Here is a 21,073-nt window from a genome sequence, read left to right as displayed (position 1 = left end):
CCGTAGAACGGGTAGAAGCTGGGCAGGTGAGGGTTCAAATCTGCGGTCGATTATGCTACCGCAGAACTATTTTGCGGTGCATTATGCGACCGCAGAACAAGTCTTTTTGGGTTGAACAACGAGCCGATGAGTAAAGGAAATATTTGCAGAAAGATACATTTATGCGGTCCATTTTGAGGCCGCAAAATCCCTCTGCAGGCCATATATGGTCGCAGAATGGGCAGAAGCTGGGCAGGTGAGGGTGGAAGTCTGCGATCGATTATGCGACCGCAGAACAAGTCTTTTTGGGTTGAACAATGAACCGTTAAGTAAAGGAAATTTTGGACGAAAGATTCATTTCTGCAATCCATTTTGCGGCCGCAGAATCACTCTACGGGTCGCATAATGGTCGTAGAATGGGCAGAAGCTTGGTAGGTGTGTGTGCAAATCTGCGGTCGATTATGCGACCGTAGAAATATTTTGTGGTGCATTATGCGATCGCAGAAAAAGTCTTTTTGGGTTGAACAATGAACCGATAAGTAAAGGATATTTTAGCAGAAAGATACATTTCTGCGGACCATTTTACGGTCGCAGAATCATTTTGCGGGCCGTATAATGGCCGAAGAACGAGCATAATCTGGGTAGGTGAGGGTGTAAATCTGCGGTCAATTATGTGACCACAGAACTATTTTGCGGTGCATTATGCGACCGCAGAACAAATCTTTTTGGGTTGAACAATGAGCCGATGACTAAAGGAAATTTTGGCAGAAAGATGCATTTCTGCGGGCCGCATAATAGCCGCAGAATGGGCAGAAGATAGGCAGGTGAGGGTGCAAATCTGCGGTCGATTATGCAACCGCAGAACTATTTTGCGACGCATTATGCTATCGCAGATCAATTCTTTTTGGGTTGACCAATGAGCCGATAAGTAAAGGAAATTTAGGCAGAAAGATGCATTTCTGCGGTCCATTTTGCTGTCGCAGAAGCATATTGCGGGACGCATAATGGCCGCATAACAGGCTGAAGCTGGGCAGGTGAGGATGCAAATCTGTAGTCGATTATGCAATCACAAAACCATTTTGCGATGCTTTTTGCGACCGCAAAATAAGTCTTTTTGGGTTGAACAATGATCCGATGAGTAAATGAAATTTTGGCAGAAAGATGCAGTTCTGCGGTTCAATTTATGGCCGAGGAATCACTCTGTGTGCCGCATAATTGCCGCATAACAGGCAGAAGCTGGGCAGGTGAGGGTGCAAATCTGCGGTCGATTATGCGACCGCAAAACGGATTTGCGGTGCATTATGCGACCGTAGAACAAGTCTTTTGGGGTTGAACAACGAGCTGATGAGTAAATAAAATTTTGGCAGAAAGATGCATTTTTGCGGTCCATTTTGCAGCCGCAGAATCACTCTGCGGGCCGCATATGGGGCAGAAACTGGGCAGGTGAGGGTGCAAATCTGCGGTCGATTATGCGACCACAAAACTGTTTTGCGGTGCTTTATGCGCCCGCAGAACAAGTCTTTTTGGGTTGAACAATGAGCCGATGAGTAAATGAAATTTTGGCAGAAAGATGTATTTCTGCGGTCCATTTTGCGCCCGCAGAATTACTCTGCGGGCCGCATAATGGCCGCAGAATGGAAAGAAGCTGGGCAGGTGAGGGTGCAGATCTGCGGTCGATTATGCGACCGCAAAACTGTTTTGCGGTGCATTATGCCCACAGAACAAGTCTTTTTGGGTTGAACAATGAACATATGAGTGAAAGAAATTTTGGTAGAAAGATGCATTTCTGCGGTCTATTTTACGACCGTAGAATCACTTTGCGGGCCGCATAATGGGCAGAAGCAGGGCATGTGAGGGTGCAAATCCGCGGTCGATTTCTTGATCGTAAAACTGATTTGCGGTGCATTATGCGACCGCAGAACAAGTCTTTTTGGGTTGAACAACGAGTCAATGAGTAAATGAAATTTTGGTAGAAGGATGCATTTCTGCGGTCCATTTTGCGGCCGCAGAATTACTCTACGGTACGCATAATCACCGCATAATGGGCAGAAACTGAGCAGGTGAGGGTGCAAATATGCGGTCGATTAGGCAACCACAAAACTGATTTGCGGTGCATTATGCGACCGCAAAATAAGTCTTTTTGGGTTGAACAATGAGCCGATGAGTAAATGAATTTTTGGCAGAAAGATGCATTTATGCGGTCTATTTTGCCGCCACTGAATCACATTGTGGGATGCATAATGGTCGTATAATGGGCAGAAGCTGGGCAGGTGAGGGTGCAAATCTGCGGTCGATTATGCGACCACAAAACTTTTTTGCAGTGCTTTATGCAATCGCAGGACAAGTCTTTTTGGGTTGAACAACGAGCTGATGAGTAAATGAAATTTTTGCCGAAAGTTGCATTTCTGCGGTCCATTTTGCGGACACTGAATCACTCTACGGGACGTATAATGGCCGCATAATGGGCAGAAATTGGGCAGGTGAAGGTGCGAATCTGTGGTGGATTATGCGACCTCAAAACCATTTTGTGGTGCTTTATGCGACCGCAGAACAAGTATTTTTGCTTGAACAATGAGCCTATGAGTAAAGGAAATTTTGGCAGAAAGATAAATTTTTGCGGTCCATTTTGCGGCCGCAGAATCATTCTGCGGGCCACATAATGGTCGTAGAATGGGCAAAAGCTGGGCAGGTGAGGGTGCAAATTTGCGGTCTATTATGCGATGGCAAAACTGTTTTGCGGTGCATTATGCGACCGCAGAACAAGTCTTTTTGGGTTGAACAATGAGCCGATGAGTAAAGAAAATTTTGGTAGAAAGTTGCATTTCATCGGTCCATTTTGCGGTCAAAAAATCACTCTGCGGGATGCATAATGGCCATAAAATTGGCAGAAGCTGGGTGGGTGTGGGTGTAAATCTGCGGTCGATTATGCGACCACAGAACTATTTTCCGGTGCATTATGCGATCGCAGAACGAGTATTTATGGGTTGAACAATGAGCCGATAAGTAAAGGAAAGTTTGGAAGAAAGATGCATTTATGCGGTCCATTTTGCGGTCATAGAATCATTCTGCAGGCCGCATAATGGCCGCAGAGCAGGCAGAAGCTGGGTAGGTGAAGGTACAAATCTGCGGTCGATTATGCGACCCCAGAACTATTTAACGGTGCATTATGCGGATCGCAGAACAAGTCTTTTTGGGTTGAACAACGAGCCGATGAGTAAATGAAATTTTGGAAGAAAGATGCATTTCTGCGGTCCATTTTGCGGCCGCAGAATCACTCTGGCCTCATAATGGGCAGAAGCTGGGCAGGTGAGGGTGCAAATCTGCGGTCGATTATGCGAGAGCAGAACTATTTTGTGGTGCATTATGCGACCACAGAACAAGTCTTTTTGGGTTGAAAAATGAGGCGATGAGTAATGGAATTTTGGCAGAAAGATGCATTTCTGCGGTCCATTTTGCTGTCGCGGAATCACTTTGCGGGCCGCATAATGGTCGCAGAATGGAAAGAAGCTGGGCAGGTGAGGGTGCAGATCTGCGGTCGATTATGCGACTGCAGAACAGGTTTGCGGTGCATTGTGCGACCGCAGATAAAGTCTTTTTAGGTTGAACAACGAGCCGATGAGCAAAGGAAATTTTGGCAGCAAGATGCACTTTTGTGGTCCATTTTGCGGTCGCAGAATCGCTCTGCGGGCCGTATAATGGGCAGAAGCTGGGTAGGTGAAGGTGCAAATCTGCGGTCCATTATGCGATCGCAAAATTATTTTACGGTGCATTAGGCGACCGCAGAACAAGTGTTTTTGGGTTGAACAATGAACATATGAGTAAAAGAAATTTTGGCAGAAAGATGCATTTTTTCGGTCCATTTTGCGATCGCAGAATCAATCTTCGGGCCGCATAATGCCCGTAGAACGGGGAGAAGCTGGGCAGGTGAGGGTGCAAATCTGCGGTCGATTATGCGATCACAAAATCGTTTTGCGGTGTTTTATGCGACCGGAGAACAAGTCTTTTTGGGTTTTACAATAAGCCGATGAGTAAATTAAATTTTGGCAGAAAGATGCATTTCTGTGGGCCATTTTGCGGCCGCAGAATCACTCTGCGGACCGTATAATGGCCACATAATGGGAAGAAGCTGGGCACGTGAGGGTACAAATCTGCGGTCGATTATGACACCCTAAAACTATTTTTCGGTGTATTATGCGATCGCAAAACAAGTCTTTTTGGTTTGAACAATGAGCTGATAAGTAAAGGAAATTTTGGCAGAAAGATGCATTCCTGCGGTCCATTTTGCGGCTGCAGAATCACTCTGTAGGCCGCATAATGGCTGCAGAATGGAAAGAAGCTGGGCAGGTGAGGGTGCAAATCTGCGGTCGATTATGCGACCGCAAAACTGTTTTGCGGTGCATTATGCGACCGCAGAACAAGTCTTTTTGGGTTGAACAATGAACATATGAGTAAAAGAAATTTTGGCAGAAAGATGCATTTCTGCGGTCCATTTTGTGGCCGTAGAATCACTCTGCGGACCGTATAATGGCCTCATAATGGGCAGAAGCTGGGCATGTGAAGGTGCAAATCTGCGGTCTATTATGCAACCGTAAAACTGATTTGCGGTGCATTATGTGACCGCAGAACAAGCCTTTTTGGGTTGAGCAACGAGCCGATGAGTAAATGAATTTTTGGCAAGAAAGATGCATTTCTGCGCTCCATTTCGCGGCCACAGAATCACTCTATGGCCGCATAATGGGCAGAAGCTGGGCAGGTGAGGGTGCAAATATGCGGTTAATTATGCGACCGCAAAACCGTTTTGCGGTGCTTTATGTGACCGCAGAACAAGTCTTTTTGGGTTGAACAATGAGCTGATGAGTAAATGAAATTTTGGCAGAAAGATGCATTTCTGCGGTCTATTTTGCGGCCGCAGAATCACTCTGCGGGACGCATAATGGCCGCAGAATGGGCAGAAACTGGGCAGGTGTGGGTGCACATCTACGGTCGATTATGTGACCACAGAACCCTTTTTCGTTGCATTATGCGACCGCAGAATAAGTATTTTTGGGTTGAACAATGTGTCGATGAGTATAGGACTCTTGCCATAAATATGCATTTTTACGGTCCATTTTGCGGCCGCAGAATCACTCTGGTGGCCGAAAAATAGGCGCAGAATGGGAAGGAGCTGTGCAGGTGAGGGTGCAATTCTGCAGTCGATTATGCGACCGCATAACAAGTCTTTTTGGGATGAACAATGAGCCGATGAATTAACGAAATTTTGGCAGAAAGATACATTTCTGCGGTCCATTTTGCGGCCGCAGAATCACTCTGCTAGCCGCATAATGGCCGTAGAATGGGCAGAAGTTAGGGAGGTGTGGGTGAAAATCTATGGTTGATTATGCAACCATAGTACTATTTTGCGTTGCATTATGCGACCGCAGAATAAGTCTTTTTGTGTTGAACAATGAGCCGATGAGTAAAGGAAATTTTGGCATAAATATGCATTTTTGCGGTCCATTTTATGGCCGCGAAATCACTCTATGTGCCGCATAATAGCCGCAGAACGGGCAGAAGCTGGGAAGGTGAGGGTGCAAATCTACGGTCGATTATGCAACCGCAAAACTATTTTGCGGTGCATTATACGATCGCAGAACAAGTCTTTTTGGTTGAATAATAAGCCGATAAGTAAAGGAAATTTTTGCATAAAGATACATTTCTGCGGTCTATTTTGCGGTCGCATGATAGCCGTAGAACGGGCAGAAGCTGGGCAGGTCAGGGTGCAAATCTGCGATCGATCCAAAGAACTGTTTTGCGGTGCATTATGCGACCGCAGAACAAGTCTTTTTGGATTGAACAATGAGCCGATGAGTAAAGGAAATTTTGGCAGAAAGATGCATTTCTGCGTTCTATGGCCGCAGAATGGCAGAAGTTGGGCAGGTGAGGATGCAAATCTACGGTCGATTATGCGATCGCAAAACCGTTTTGCGATTCTTTATGCGACCGCAGAACAAGTGGTTTTGGGTTGAACAATGAGCCGATGAGTAAAATAAACTTTGGCAGAAAGATGCATTTTTGCGGTCCATTTTGCGGCCGCAGAATTACTTTGTAGGCTGCATCATAGCCGCATATTGGGCAGAAGCTGGGCAGGTGAGAGTGCAAATCTGCGGTCGATTATTCAACCGTTAAACTATTTTGCGGTGCATTATGTGATCGCATAACAAGTCTTTTTAGGATGAACAATGAGCCGATGAGTAAGGAAATTTTGGCATAAAGATGCATTTCTGCGGTCTAATTTGCGGCCGCAAAATCACTCTACGGGTCTCATAATGGCCGCATAATGGGCAGAAGCTGGGCAGGTGAGGGTGCAAATCTGCGGTCGATTATGCGACCGCAAAACCTTTTTGCAGTGCATTATGCGACTGCAGAACAAGTTTCTTTGGGTTGAACAATGAGCTGATGAGTAAAGGAAATTTTTGCATAAAGGTGTCTCTCTGCGGTCCAATTTGCGGCCACAAAATCACTTTGTGGGCCGCATAATGGGAGAAAGTTGGGCATCGAGCGTGCAAATCTGCGGTCTATTATGCGACCATAGAACTATTTTACGGTGCATTATGCGATCGCAGAACAAGTTTGTTTGGATTGAACAACGAGTCGATGATTGAAGGAAATTTTAGCAGAAGGATGCATTTCTGCGATCCATTTTGCGGCAGCAGAATCACTATGCGGGCCGCATAGTGGTCGTAAAATGGGCAGAAGATGGGCAGTTGAGGGTGCAAATATGCGGCCGATTATGCGACCGCAAAACTATTTTGCGGTGCTTTATGCCACCGTAGAACATGTCTTTTTGGGTTGAACAATGAGCCGATGAGTAAAAGAAATTTTTGCAGAAAGATGCATTTCTGCGGTCCATTTGGCGGCCGCAGAATCACTCTGCGGGCTGCATAATGGGCAGAAGCTAGGCAGGTGAGGGTGCAAATCTGCGGTCGATTATGCCACCGCAAAACCGTTTATGCGACCATAGAATAAGTCTTTTTGGGTTGAACAACGAGCCGATGAGTAAAGGAAATTTTGGTAGAAAGATGCATTTCTGCGGTCCATTATGCGGCCGCAGAATCACTCTACGGGCCGCACAATGGACAGAAACTGGGCAGGTGAGGATGAAAATCTGCGGTCGATTATTTGACCGCAAAACTGTTTTGCGGTTCTTTATACGACTGCAAAACAAGTATTTTTGGATTGAACAATGAGTCGTTGAGTAAAAGAAATTTAGGCAGAAAGATGCCTTTCTGCGGTCCATTTTGCGGCCACGAAATAACTCTACGGGCCGCATAATGGGCAGAAGCTGGGCCGGAGAGGTTTCAAATATGCGGTCGATTATACGACCGCAGAACGTTTTTGCGGTGCATTATGCGACCGCAGAACAAGTCTTTTTGGGTTGAACAACGAGCCGATGAGTAAAGGAAATTTAGCATAAAGATGCATTTCTGCGGTCCAATTTGCGGCCGCAAAATCACTCTGCGGGTCGCATAATGGCCGCATAATGGGCAGAAGCTGGGCAGGTGAGGGTGCAAATCTGCGGTCGAATATGCCACCGCAAAACCGTTTTGCGGTGCTTTATGCGACCATAGAACAAGTCTTTTTAGGTTGAACAACGAGCCGATGAGTAAAGAAAATTTTGGTAGAAAGATGCATTTCTTCGGTCCATTATGCGGCTGCAAAATCACTCTACGGGCCGCACAATGGGCAGAAGCTGGGCAGGTGAGGGTGAAAATCTGCGGTCTATTATGCGACCGCAAAACTATTTTGCGGTGCTTTATACGACCGCAGAGCAAGTATTTTCGGATTGAACAATGAGTCGTTGAGTAAAAGAAATTTAGGTAAAAAGATGCCTTTTTACGGTCCATTTTGCGGCCGCGAAATAACTCTGCGGGCCGCATAATAGGCAGAAGCTGGGCAGGTGAGGTTTCAAATATGCGGTCGATTATGCGACCGCAGAACCTTTTTGCGATGCATTATGCGACCGCAGAACAAGTATTTTTGGGTTAAACAACGAGCCGATGAGTAAAGGAAATTTTGGCATAAAGATGCATTTCTGCGGTCCAATTTGCGGCCGCAAAAACACTCTGCGGGTCGTATAATGGCCGCATAATGGGCAGAAGCTGGGCAGGTGAGGGTGCAAATCTGCGGTCGATTATGCCACCGCAAAACTGTTTTGCGGTGCTTTATGCGACCATAGAACAAGTCTTTTTGGGTTGAACAATGAGCCGATGAGTAAAGGAAATTTTGGTAGAAAGATGCATTTCTGCGGTCCATTATGCGGCCGCAGAATCCTTCTACGGGCCGCACAATGGGCAGAAGCTGGGCAGGTGAGGGTGAAAATCTGCGGTCTATTTTGCGACCGCAAAACTGTTTTGCGGTTCTTTATATGACCACAAAACAAGTATTTTTGGATTGAACAATGAGTCGTTGAGTAAAAGAAACCTAGGCAGAAAGATGCCTTTTTGCGATCCATTTTTCGGCCGCAAAATAACTCTGCGGGCCGCATAATTGGCAGAGGCTGGGCAGGTGAGGTTTCAAATATGCGGTCGATTATGCGACCGCAGAACTTTTTTGCGGTGCATTATGCGACCGCAGAACAAGTCTTTTTGTGTTGAACAACGAGCCGATGAGTAAAGGAAATTTTGGCATAAAGATGCATTTCTGCGGTCCAATTTGCGGCCGCAAAAACACTCTGCGGGTCGTATAATGGCCGCATAATGGGCAGAAGCTGGGCAGGTGAGGGTGCAAATCTGCGGTCGATTATGCCACCGCAAAACTTTTTTGCGGTGCTTTATGCGACCACAGAACAAGTATTTTTGGGTTGAACAATGAGCCGATGAGTAAAGGAAATTTTGACAGAAAGATGCATTTCTGCGGTCCAATTTGCGGCCGCAAAATCACTCTACGGGTCGCATAATCGACCGCAAAACCTTTTTGCAGTGCATTATGCGACTGCAGAACAAGTTGTTTTGGGTTGAACAATGAGCCGATGAGTAAAGAAAATTTTTGCATAAAGGTGTCTCTCTGCGGTCCAATTTGCGGCCGCAAAATCACTCTGGGGGCCACATAATGGCCGCATAATGGGAGGAAGTTGGGCATCGAGCATGCAAATCTGCGGTCTATTATGCGACCATAGAACTACTTTGCGGTGCATTATGCGATCGTAGAACAAGTTTTTTTAGATTGAACAATGAGCTGATGATTGAGGGAAATTTTGGCAGAAGGATGCATTTCTGCGATCCATTTTGCGGCAGCAGAATCACTATGCGGGCCGCATAGTGGTCATAAAATGGGCAGAAGATGGGCAGTTGAGGGTGCAAATATGCGGCCGATTATGCGACCGCAAAATTGTTTTGCGGTGCTTTATGCCACCATAGAACATGTCTTTTTGGGTTGAACAATGAGCCGATGAGTAAAAGAAATTTTTGCAGAAACATGCATTTCTGCGGTCCATTTGGCGGCCGCAGAATCACTCTGCGGGCTGCATAATGGGCAGAAGCTAGGCAGGTGAGGGTGCAAATCTGCGGTCGATTATGCCACCGCAAAACCGTTTATGCGACCATAGAACAAGTCTTTTTGGGTTGAACAATGAGCCGATGAGTAAAGGAAATTTAGGTAGAAAGATGCATTTCTGCGGTCCATTATGCGGCCGCAGAATCACTCTACGGGCCGCACAATCGGCAGAAACTGGGCAGGTGAGGATGAAAATCTGCGGTCGATTATGCGACCGCAAAACTATTTTGCGGTTCTTTATACGACCGCAGAACAAGTATTTTTGGATTGAACAATGAGTCGTTGAGTAAAAGAAATTTAGGCAGAAAGATGCCTTTCTGCGGTCCATTTTGCGGCCGCGAAATAACTCTGCGGGCCGCATAATGGGCAGAAGCTGGGCCGGAGAGGTTTCAAATATGCGGTCGATTATACGACCGCAGAACATTTTTGCGGTGCATTATGCGATCGCAGAACAAGTCTTTTTGGGTTGAACAACGAGCCGATGAGTAAAGGAAATTTTGGCATAAAGATGCATTTCTGCGGTCCAATTTGTGGCCGCAAAATCACTCTGCGGGTCGCATAATGGCTGCATAATGGGCAGAAGCTGGGCAGGTGAGGGTGCAAATCTGCGGTCGATTATGCCACCACAAAACCATTAAGCGGTGCCTTATGCGACCATAGAACAAGTCTTTTTGGGTTGAACAACGAGCCGATGAGTAAAGGAAATTTTGGTAGAAAGATGCATTTCTTCGGTCCATTATGCCGCTGCAAAATCACTCTACGGGCCGCACAATGGGCAGAAGCTGGGCAGGTGAGGGTGAAAATCTGCGGTTGATTATGCGACCGCAGAACTATTTTGTGGTTCATTATACAATCGCAATAAGTATTTTTGGATTGAACAATAAGCTGATGAGCAAAGGAAATTTTGGCAGAAAGATGCATTTCAGCGATCCATTTTGCGGGCGCAGAATCACTCTACGGGCCGCATAATGGCCGCAAAATGGGCAGAAGCTGGGCAGGTAAGGGTGCAAATCTGCGGTCGATTATGCGACTGCATAATTATTTTGCGGTGTATTATGCTACCATAGAATAAGTCTTTTTGGGTTGAACAACGAGCCGATTAGTAAAAGACATTTTGGTAGAAAGATGCATTTCTTCGGTCCATTATGCGGCTGCAAAATCACTCTACGAGCCGCACAATGGGCAGAAGCTGGGCAGGTGAGGGTGAAAATCTGCGGTCTATTATGCGACCGCAAAACTATTTTGCGGTGCTTTATACGACCGCAGAGCAAGTATTTTTGGATTGAACAATGAGTCGTTGAGTAAAAGAAATTTAGGTAGAAAGATGCCTTTTTACGGTCCATTTTGCGGCCGCGAAATAACTCTGCGGGCCGCATAATGGGCAGAAGCTGGGCAGGTGAGGTTTCAAATATGCGGTCGATTATGCGACCGCAGAACCTTTTTGCGATGCATTATGCGACCGCAGAACAAGTATTTTTGGGTTAAACAACGAGCTGATGAGTAAAGGAAATTTTGGCATAAAGATGCATTTCTGCGGTCCAATTTGCGGCCGCAAAATCACTCTGCGGATCGTATAATGGCCGCATAATGGGCAGAAGCTGGGCAGGTGAGGGTGCAAATCTGCGGTCGATTATGCCACCGCAAAACCGTTTTGCGGTGCTTTATGCGACCATAGAACAAGTCTTTTTGGGTTGAACAACGAGCCGATGAGTAAAGGAAATTTTGGTAGAAAGATGCATTTCAGCGGTCCATTATGCGGCCGCAGAATCCTTCTACGGGCCGCACAATGGGCAGAAGCTGGGCAGGTGAGGGTGAAAATCTGCGGTCTATTTTGCGACCGCAAAACTGTTTTGCGGTTCTTTATATGACCGCAGAACAAGTATTTTTGGATTGAACAATGAGTTGTTGAGTAAAAGAAACTTAGGCAGAAAGATGCCTTTCTGCGGTCCATTTTGCGGCCGCGAAATAACTCTGCGGGCCGCATAATGGGCAGAAGCTGGGCAGGTGAGGTTTCAAATATGCGGTCGATTATGCGACCGTAGAACTTTTTTGCGGTGCATTATGCGACCGCAGAACAAGTCTTTTTGTGTTGAACAACGAGCCGATGAGTAAAGGAAATTTTGGCATAAAGATGCATTTCTGCGATCCAATTTGCGGCCGCAAAATCACTCTGCGGGTCGCATAATGGCCGCATAATGGGCAGAAGCTGGGCAGGTGATGGTGCAAATCTGCGGTCGATTATGCCACCGCAAAACCATTTTGTGGTGCTTTATGCGACCACAGAACAAGTCTTTTTGGGTTGAACAATGAGCTGATGAGTTAAGAAAATTTTGACAGAAAGATGCATTTCTGCGGTCCATTTTGCGGCCACAGAATAATTCTGCGGGTCGTATAATGGCTGCAGAATGGGCAGAAACTGGGCAGGTGAGGGTGCAAATCTGCGGTCGAATATGCGACTGCAAAACTTTTTTGCAGTGTGTTATGCGACCGCAGAACAAGTCTTTTTGGGTTGAACAATGTGTCCATGAGTAAAGGAAATTTTGTTAGAAAGATGCATTTCTGTGGTCCATTTTGCGGTCGCAGAATCACTATGCGGGCCGCATAATGGCCGCATAGTGGGCAGAAGCTGGGCACGTGAGGGTGCAAATCTGCGGTCGATTATGCGACCGAAGAGCTGTTTTGTGGTGCATTATGCGTCCGCAGAATAAGTCATTTTGCGTTGATCAATGAGCCGATGAGGAAAGGAAATTTTGGCAGAAATATACATCTCTGTGGTCCATTTTGCGGCCACAGAATTACTCTACGGGCCATATTATGGTCGTAGTATGGGCAGAAACTAGGCAGGTGAGGGTGCAAATCTGCGGTCGATTATGTGACCGTAGAACTTTTTTGCGGTGCATTATGCGACCGCAGAACAAGTCTTTTTGGGTTGAACAATGAGTCGATGAGTAAATGAAATTTTGGCACAAAGATGCATTTCTACGGCCCGTAGAGTGATTCTACAGGCCGCACAATGGCCGCACAATGGGCAATAACTGGGCAGGTGAGGGTGCAAATCTGCGATCGATTATGCAACCGCATAACTATTTTACGGTGCATTATGTGACCGCAGAACAAGTGTTTTTGGGTTGAACGATGAGCCGATGAGTAAAGGAAATTTTGGCAGAAAGATGCATTTCTGCGGCCTATTTTGCGGCCGCAGAATCACTCTACGGGCAACATAATGGCCTTAGAATGGGCAGAAACTGGGCAGCTGAGAGTTCATATCTGCGGTCGATTATGCAACCGCAGAACTTTTTTGTTGTGCATTATGCGACCGCAGAACAAGTTTTTTTGGGTTGAACAATGAGCCGATGAGTAAAGGAAATTTTGGCGTAAAGGTGTCTCTCTATTGTCCAATTTGCGGTCGTAAAATCACTCTGTGGGCCGCATAATGGCCGGAAGTTGGGCAACGAGCGTGCAAATCTGCGGTCTATTATGCGACCGCAGAACTGTTTTGCGGTGCATTATACGATCGCAAAACAAGTCTTTTTGGATTGAACAACGAGCCGATGAGTAAAGGAAATTTTGGCAGAAGGATGCATTTTTGCGATCCATTTTGCGGCAGCAGAATCATTATGCGGGCCGCATAGTGGTCGTAAAATAGGAAGAAGCTGGGCAGTTGAGGGTGCAAATATGCGGTCGATTATGCGACCGCAAAACTGTTTTGCGGAGCTTTATGCCACCGTAGAACAGCATTTCTGCGGTCCATTATGCGGCCGCAGAATCACTCTACGGGCCGCATAATCGGCAGAAGCTGGGCAGTTGAGGGTGCAAATGTGCGGCGGATTATGCGATCGCAAATCTGTTATACGGTGCTTTATGCCACCGTAGATCAAGTATTTTTGGATTGAACAATGAGTCGTTGAGTAAAAGAAACTTAGGCAGAAAGATGCCTTTCTGCGGTCCATTTTGCGGCCGCGAAATAACTCTGCGGGCCGCATAATGGGCAGAAGCTGGGCAGGTGAGGTTTCAAATATGCGGTCGATTATGCGACCGCAGAACTTTTTTGCGATGCATTATGCGACCGCATAACAAGTCTTTTTGGGTTGAACAACGAGCCGATGAGTAAAGGAAATTTTGGCAGAAAGATGCATTTCTGCGGTCCATTTTGCGGCCGCAGAATCACTCTACGGGCTGCATAATGGGCAGAAGCTGGGCAGGTGAGGGTGAAAATCTGTGGTCGATTATGCGACCGCAGAACTATTTTGTGGTTCATTATACAACCGCAAAATAAGTATTTTTGGATTGAACACTAAGCTGATGAGCAAAGGAAATTTTGGCATAAAGATGCATTTCAGCGATCCATTTTGCGGGCGCAGAATCACTCTACGGGCCGCATAATGGCCGCAAAATGGGCAGAAGCTGGGCAGGTAAGGGTGCAAATCTGCGGTCGATTATGCGACTGCATAACTGTTTTGCGGTGCATTATGCTACCGTAGAGCCGATTAGGAGCCGATTAGTAAAAGACATTTTGGCAGAAAGATCTATTTCTACGGTCCATATTGCGGCCGCAAATTCACTCTGCGGGCCGCAGAATGGGCAGAAGCTAGGCATGTGAGGGTGCAAATCTGCGGTCGATTATGCGACCGCAGAACTAGTTTGCAGTGCATTATGCGATCGTAGAGCAAGTCTTTTTGGGTTGAACAATGAGCCAATGAGTAAATAAAATTTTTGCAGAAAGATGCATTTCTGCGGTTCATTTTGCGACCGCAGAATTACTCTACGGGCCGCATAATGACCGCAGAATGGACAAAAGCTGTTCAGGTAAGGGTGGAAATCTGCGGTCGATTATGCGACCACAGAACTATTTTGCGGTTCATTATGCGACCGCAGAACAAGTCTTTTTGGGTTGAACAATGAGTCGATGAGTAAAGGAAATTTTGGCAGAAAGATGCATTTTCTGTGGTCCATTTTGCGGCCGCAGAATCACTCTACGAGATGCAAAATGGCCACAGAACGGGGAGAAGCTGGGCACGTGAGGGTGCAAATACGCAGTCGATTATGCGACCGCAGAACTATTTTGCGATGTATGATGCGACCGCAGAACAAGTCTTTTTGGGTTGAACAATGATTCGATGAGTAAAGGATATTTTGGCAGAAAGATGCATTTCTGCGGTCTATTTTACGGTCGCAGAATTACTCTATGGGCCACATAATGGCCGCAGAATGTTCGTAGCTGGGCAGGTGAGGGTGCAAATCAGCGGTCGATTATGCGACCGCATAACTATTTTGCGGTGCATTATGCGACCGCAGAAAAGTCTTTTTGGGTTCAACAACGAGCCGATGAGTAAAAGATATTTTGGCAGAAAGATGCATTTCTGCGGTCCATTTTGCGGCCACAGAATCACTCTACGGGTCGCATAATAGGTAGAAGTTGGGCCGGTGAGGTTTCAAATATGCGGTCGATTATGCGACCACCGAAGGTTTTTGTTGTGCATTATGCGACCGTAGAACAAGTCTTTTTGGGTTGAACAACGAGCCGATGAGTATAGGAAATTTTGGTAGAAAGATGTATTTCTGCAGTCCATTTTGTGGCCGCAGAATCACTCTGCGGCCCGCATAACGAGCAGAAGCTGGGCACGTGAGGGTGCAAATCTGCGGTCGATTATGCGACCGCAGAACTATTTTGCGGTGTATTATGCGACCGCAGAACAAGTCTTTTTGGGTTGAACAATGAGCCGATGAGTAAAGGAAATTTTGGTAGAAAGATGCATTTCTACGGTCTATTTTACGGCCGAAGAATCACTCTGTGGGCCGCAGAATGGCAGCAGAATGTTCTAAGCTTGGCACGTGAGGGTGCAAATCTGCGGTCGATTATGCGACCGCATAATTGTTTTGCGGTGTATTATGCGACCGTAGAATAAGTCTTTTTGGGTTGAACAACGAGCGGATGAGTAAAAGACAATTTGATAGAAAGATGCATTTCTGCGGTCCATTTTGCGGCCGCAGAATCACTCTGCGGGCCGCATAATGGGCAGAAGATGGGAAGGTGAGGTTTCAAATATGCGATCGATTATGCGACCTCAGAACAAGTCTTTTTGGGTTGAACACTGAGCCGATGAGTAAAGGAAAGTTTGGCAGAAAGATGCATTTCTGCGGTCCATTTTGCGGCCGCAGAATCACTCTGCGGGCCGCATAATGGCCGTAAAATGGGCAGAAGTTAGGCAGGTAAGGGTGCAAATCTGCGGTCGATTATGCGACCGCAAAACTATTTTGCGGTTCATTATGCGACCGCGGAACAAGTCTTTTCTGGTTGAACAATGAGCCAATGAGTAAAGGAAATTTTGGCAGAAAGATGTATTTCTGCAGTCCATTTTGCGGCCACAGAATCACTCTGCGGGACGCAAAATGGCCGCAGAACGGGTAGAAGCTAGGCACGTGAGGGTGCAAATCCGCAGTCGTTTATGCAACCGCAGAACTATTTTGTGGTGTATTATGCGACCGCAGAACAAGTCTTTTTGGGTTGAACAAAAAGCCGATGAGTAAAGGAAGTTTTGGCTGAAAGATGCATTTCTGCGGTCTATTTTACGGCCGCAGAATCACTCTGTGAGCCGCATAATGGCCGCAGAATGTTCGAAGCCGGGCAGGTGAGGGTGCAAATCTGCGATCGATAATGAGACCGCATAACTAGTTTGCGGTGCATTATGTAACCGCAGAATAAGTCTTTTTGGGTTCAACAATGAGCCGATAAGTAAAAGACATTTTGGCAGAAAGATGCATTTCTGCAGTCCATTTTGCGGCCACAGAATCACTCTGCGGGCCGCATAATGGGCAGAAGCTGGGCAGGTGAGGTTTCAAATATGCGGTCGGTTATGCGACTGCAAAACTTTTTTGTGGTCCATTATGCGACCGCAGAACAAGTCTTTTTGGGATGAACAACGAGCTGATGAGTAAAGTAAAGATTGGTAGAAAGATGTATTTATGCGGTCCATTTTGCAGCAGCAGAATCACTCTGCGGGCCGCATAATGGGCAGAAGTTGGGCAGGTTAGGGTGAAAATCTACGGTCGATTATGCAACCGCAGATCTATTTTGCGGTTCATTACACGACCGTAAAATAAGTCATTTTGGGTTGAACATTGAGCCGATGAGTAAAGGAAATTTTGGCAGAAAGATGCATTTCTATGGTCCATTTTGCGGCCGCAAAATCACTCTGCGGGCCGCATAATAGCCGTAAAATGGGCAGAAGCTAGGCTGGTAAGGGTGAAAATATGTGGTCAATTATGCGACCGTCGAACTATTTTGCGGTTCATTATGAGACCGCGGAACAAGTCTTTTTGGGTTGAACAATGAGCCAATGAGTAAAGGAAATTTTGGCAGAGTGATGCATTTCTGCGCTCCATTTTGTGGCCGCATAAGCACTCTGCGGGCCGCATAATGGGCAGAAGATGGGCAGGTGAGGGTGAAAATCTACAATCGATTATGCGATCGCAGATCTATTTTGCGGTTCATTATACGACCGTAAAATAAGTATTTTTGGGTTGAATATTAAGCCGATGAGTAAAGTAAATTTTTGCAGAAAGATGCATTTCTGCGGTCCATTTTGCGGCCGCAGAATCACTCTGCGGGACGCATAATTGCCGTAAAATGGGCAGAAGCTAGGCAGGTAAGGGTGCAAATCTGCGGTCGATTATGCGACCGTGGAACAAGTCTTTTTGGGTTGAACAACAAGCCGATGAGTAAAGGAATGTTTGGTAGAAAGATGCATTTCTGCGGTCCATTTTGCGGCCGCAGTAACATTCTACGGGCCGCAAAATGGGCAGAAGCTTGGCAGGTGAGGGAGAAAATCTGCGGTCGATTATGCGACCACAGATATATTTTGCGATTCATTATACGACCGCAAAATATGTCTTTTTGGGTATAACTCTGAGTCGATGAGTAAAGGAAATTTTGGCAGAAAGATGCATTTCTGCGGTCTATTTTGCGGCCGCAGAATAACTCTGCGAGCCGCATAATAGTCGTAAAATGGGCAGAAGCTAGGCAGGTAAGGGTGAAACTCTGCGATCGATTAGGCGACCGCAGATCTATTTTGCGGTTCATTATACGACCGCAAAATAAGTCTTTTTGGATTGAACACTGAGCCGATGAGAATAGGAAATTTTGGCAGAAAGATGCATTTCTGCGGTCCTTTTTGCGGCCGAAGAATCACTCTGCGAGCCGCATAATGGCCGTAAAATGGGCAGAAGCTAGGCAGGTAAGGGTGCAAATCTGCGGTCGATTATGCGACCGCAGAACTATTTTGAGGTGCATTATGCGATCGCGGAACAAGTCTTTTTGGGTTAAACATTGAGCAGATGAGTAAAGGAAATTTTGGCAGAAAGATGCATTTCTGCGGTCCATTTTACGGCCGTAGAATCACTCTGCGGGATGCAAAATGACCGCAGAACGGGCAGAAACCGGGCACGTGAGGGTGCAAATCCGCGGTCGATTATGCGACTGCAAAACTATTTTGCAGTGTATTATGCGACCGCAGAACAAGTCCTTTTGGGTTGAACAATGAGCCGATGAGTAAAGGAAATTTTGCCTGAGAGATGCATTTCTGCGGTCTATTTTACGACCGCAGAATCACTCTGTGGGCCTCATAATGGCCACAGAATGTTCGAAGCTGGGCAGCTGAGGGTGCAAATCTGCGGTAGATTATGCGACCGCATAACTGTTTTGTGGTACATTATGCGACCGCAGAATAAGTCTTTTTGGGTTGAACAACGAGCCGATGAGTAAAAGACATTTTGGCAGAAATATGCATTTCTGCGGTCCATTTTGCGGCCATAGAGTCACTCTGCGGGCCGCATAATGGGCAGAAGATGGGCTGGTGAGGTTTCAAATATGCGGTCGGTTATGCGACCGCAGAACTTTTTTGCGGTGCATTATGCAAACGTAGAACAAGTCATTTTGGGTTGAACAACGAGCCGATGAGTAAAGGATAGTTTGGTAGAAAGATGCATTTTTGCGGTCCATTTTGCGGCCGCAGAATCACTCTTCGGGACACATAATGGGTGGAAGATGGGTAGGTGAGGGTGAAAATCTGCGGTCGATTATGCGACAGCAGATCTATTTTGTGGTTTATTATACGACCACAAAATAAGTCTTTTTGGGCTGAACACTGAGCCGATGCGTAAAGGAAATTTTGGCAGAAAGATGAATTTTTGCGGTCCATTTTACGGCCGCAGAATCACTCTGCGGGTCGCATAATAGCCGTAAAATGGGCAGAAGCTAAGCAGGTAAGGGTGCAAATTTGCGGTCGATTATGCGACCGCAGAAATATTTTACGATTCATTATGAGACCACGGAACAAGTCTTTTTGGGTTGAACAACGAACCGATGGGTAAAGGAAAGTTTGGCAGAAAGATGCATTTCTGCGGTTCATTTTGAGGCCGCAGATCACTCTGCGAGCCGCATAATGGGCAGAAGCTGGGCACGTGAGGGTGCAAATCCGCAGTCGATTATGCGACCGTAGAACTATTTTACGGTGTATTATGCTACTGCAGAACAAGCCTTTTTGGGTTGAACAATGAGTCGACGAGTAAAGGAAATTTTGGCATAAAGATGCATTTTTGCTGTCCATTTTGCGGCAGTAGAATCACTATGCGGGCCGCATAATGACCGTAGAATGGGCAGAAGGATGGGTAGGTGAGGGTACAAATCTGCGGTCGATTATGCGACCGCAGAACTATTTTTCGATTCATTATGCGACCGCAGAACAAGTCTTTTTAGGTTGAACAACGAGCCGATGAGTAAAGAAAATTTTGGCAGAAAGATGTATTTTTGCGGTCCATTTTGCGGCCACAAAATCACTCTGCGGGCCACATAATTGCCGCAAAATGGGCAGAAGCTGGGCAGGTAAGGGCGCAAATCTGCGGTCGATTATGCGACCGCAGAAATATTTTGCGGTGCATTGTGCGACTGCCGAACAAGTCTTTTTGTGTTGAACAATGAGCCGATGAGCAAAGGAAATTTTGGCGGAAAGATGCAATTGTGCGGACCATTTTGCGGTTGCACAATCACTCTGTGGGCCGCACAATGGCCGCAGAATGGGCATAAGCTGGGCAGGTGAGGGTGATAATCTACGGTCGATTATGCGATGGCAGAACTATTTTGCGGTACATTGTGCGACCACGAAACAAGTCTTTTTGGGTTGAACAATTAGCCGATGAGTAAAGGAAACTTTGGTAGTAAGATGCATTTTTGCGGTCCATATTGCGGCCACAGAATGGGCAGAAGCTAGGCATGTGAGGGTGCAAATCTATGGTCGATTATGCGACCGCAGAATGGTTTTGCAATGAATTATGCGACCGCAGAACAAGTCTTTTTGGGTTGAACAATGAGCCGATGAGTAAATAAATTTTTGGCAGAAAGATACATTTCTGCGGTTTATTTTATGACTGTAGAATAACTCTGTGGTCCGCATAATGACCGCAGAATGGGTAGAAACTGGGCAGGCAATGGTGGAAATCTGCGGTCGATTAAGCGACCGCAGAACTATTTTGCGATTCATTATGCGACCGCAGAACAAGTCTTTTTGGGTTAAACAATGAGCCGATGAGTAAAGGAAATTTTGGCAGAAAGATGCATTTCTGCGTTCCATTTTGCGGCCGCAAAATCACTCTGTGGGACGCAAAATGGCCGCAGAACGGGCAGAAGCTGGGCACGTGAGGGTGCAAATCCGTGGTCAATTATGCGACCGCAGAACTATTTTGCAGTGTATTATGCGGCCGCAGAACAAGTCCTTTTGGGTTGAACAATGAGCCGATGAGTAAAGGAAATTTTGACTGAGAGATGCATTTCTGCGGTCTATTTTACGGCCGCAGAATCACTCTGTGGGCCGCATAATGGCCGCAGAATGTTCGAAGCTGGGCAGGTGAGGGTGCAAATCTGCGGTCGATTATGCAATCGCACAACTGTTTTGTGGTGCATTATGCGACCGCAGAATAAGTCTTTTTGGGTTGAACAATGAGCCGATGAGTAAAGGAAATTTTGGCATAAAGATGCATTTTTGCAGTCCATTTTGCGGCAGCAGAATCACTATGCCGGCCGAATAATGGCTGTAGAATGGGCAAAAACTGGGCAGGTGAGGGTGCAAATCTGCGATCGATTATGCGACTGCAGAACTGTTTTGCAGGGCATTATGCGACCGCAAAACAAGTCTTTTTGGGTTGAACAATGAGCCGATGAGTAAAGGAAATTTTGGTAGATAGATTTATTTATGCGGTCCATTTTGCGGCCGCAGAATCACTCTATAGGCCGCACAATGGCCGTAGAATGGGCTGAAGCTAGGCAGGTGAGGGTGCAAATCTGTGGTCGAATATGCGACCACAGAACTATTTTCCAATGCATTATGCGACCGCAGAACAAGTCTTTTTGGGTTGAACAATTAGCCGATGAGTAAAGGAAATTTTGGCAGAAAGATGCATTTCTGCGATCCATATTGCGGCCGCAGAATGGGTAAAAGCTGGGCATGTGACGGTGCAAATATGTGGTCGATTATGCGACCACAGAAAGGGTCTTTTTGGGTTGAATAGTGAG

This window comes from Nicotiana tomentosiformis, chromosome 4, assembly GCF_000390325.3.
Source record: "Nicotiana tomentosiformis chromosome 4, ASM39032v3, whole genome shotgun sequence".
NCBI lineage: Eukaryota > Viridiplantae > Streptophyta > Magnoliopsida > Solanales > Solanaceae > Nicotiana > Nicotiana tomentosiformis.
This window is presented reverse-complemented; position numbering follows the sequence as displayed.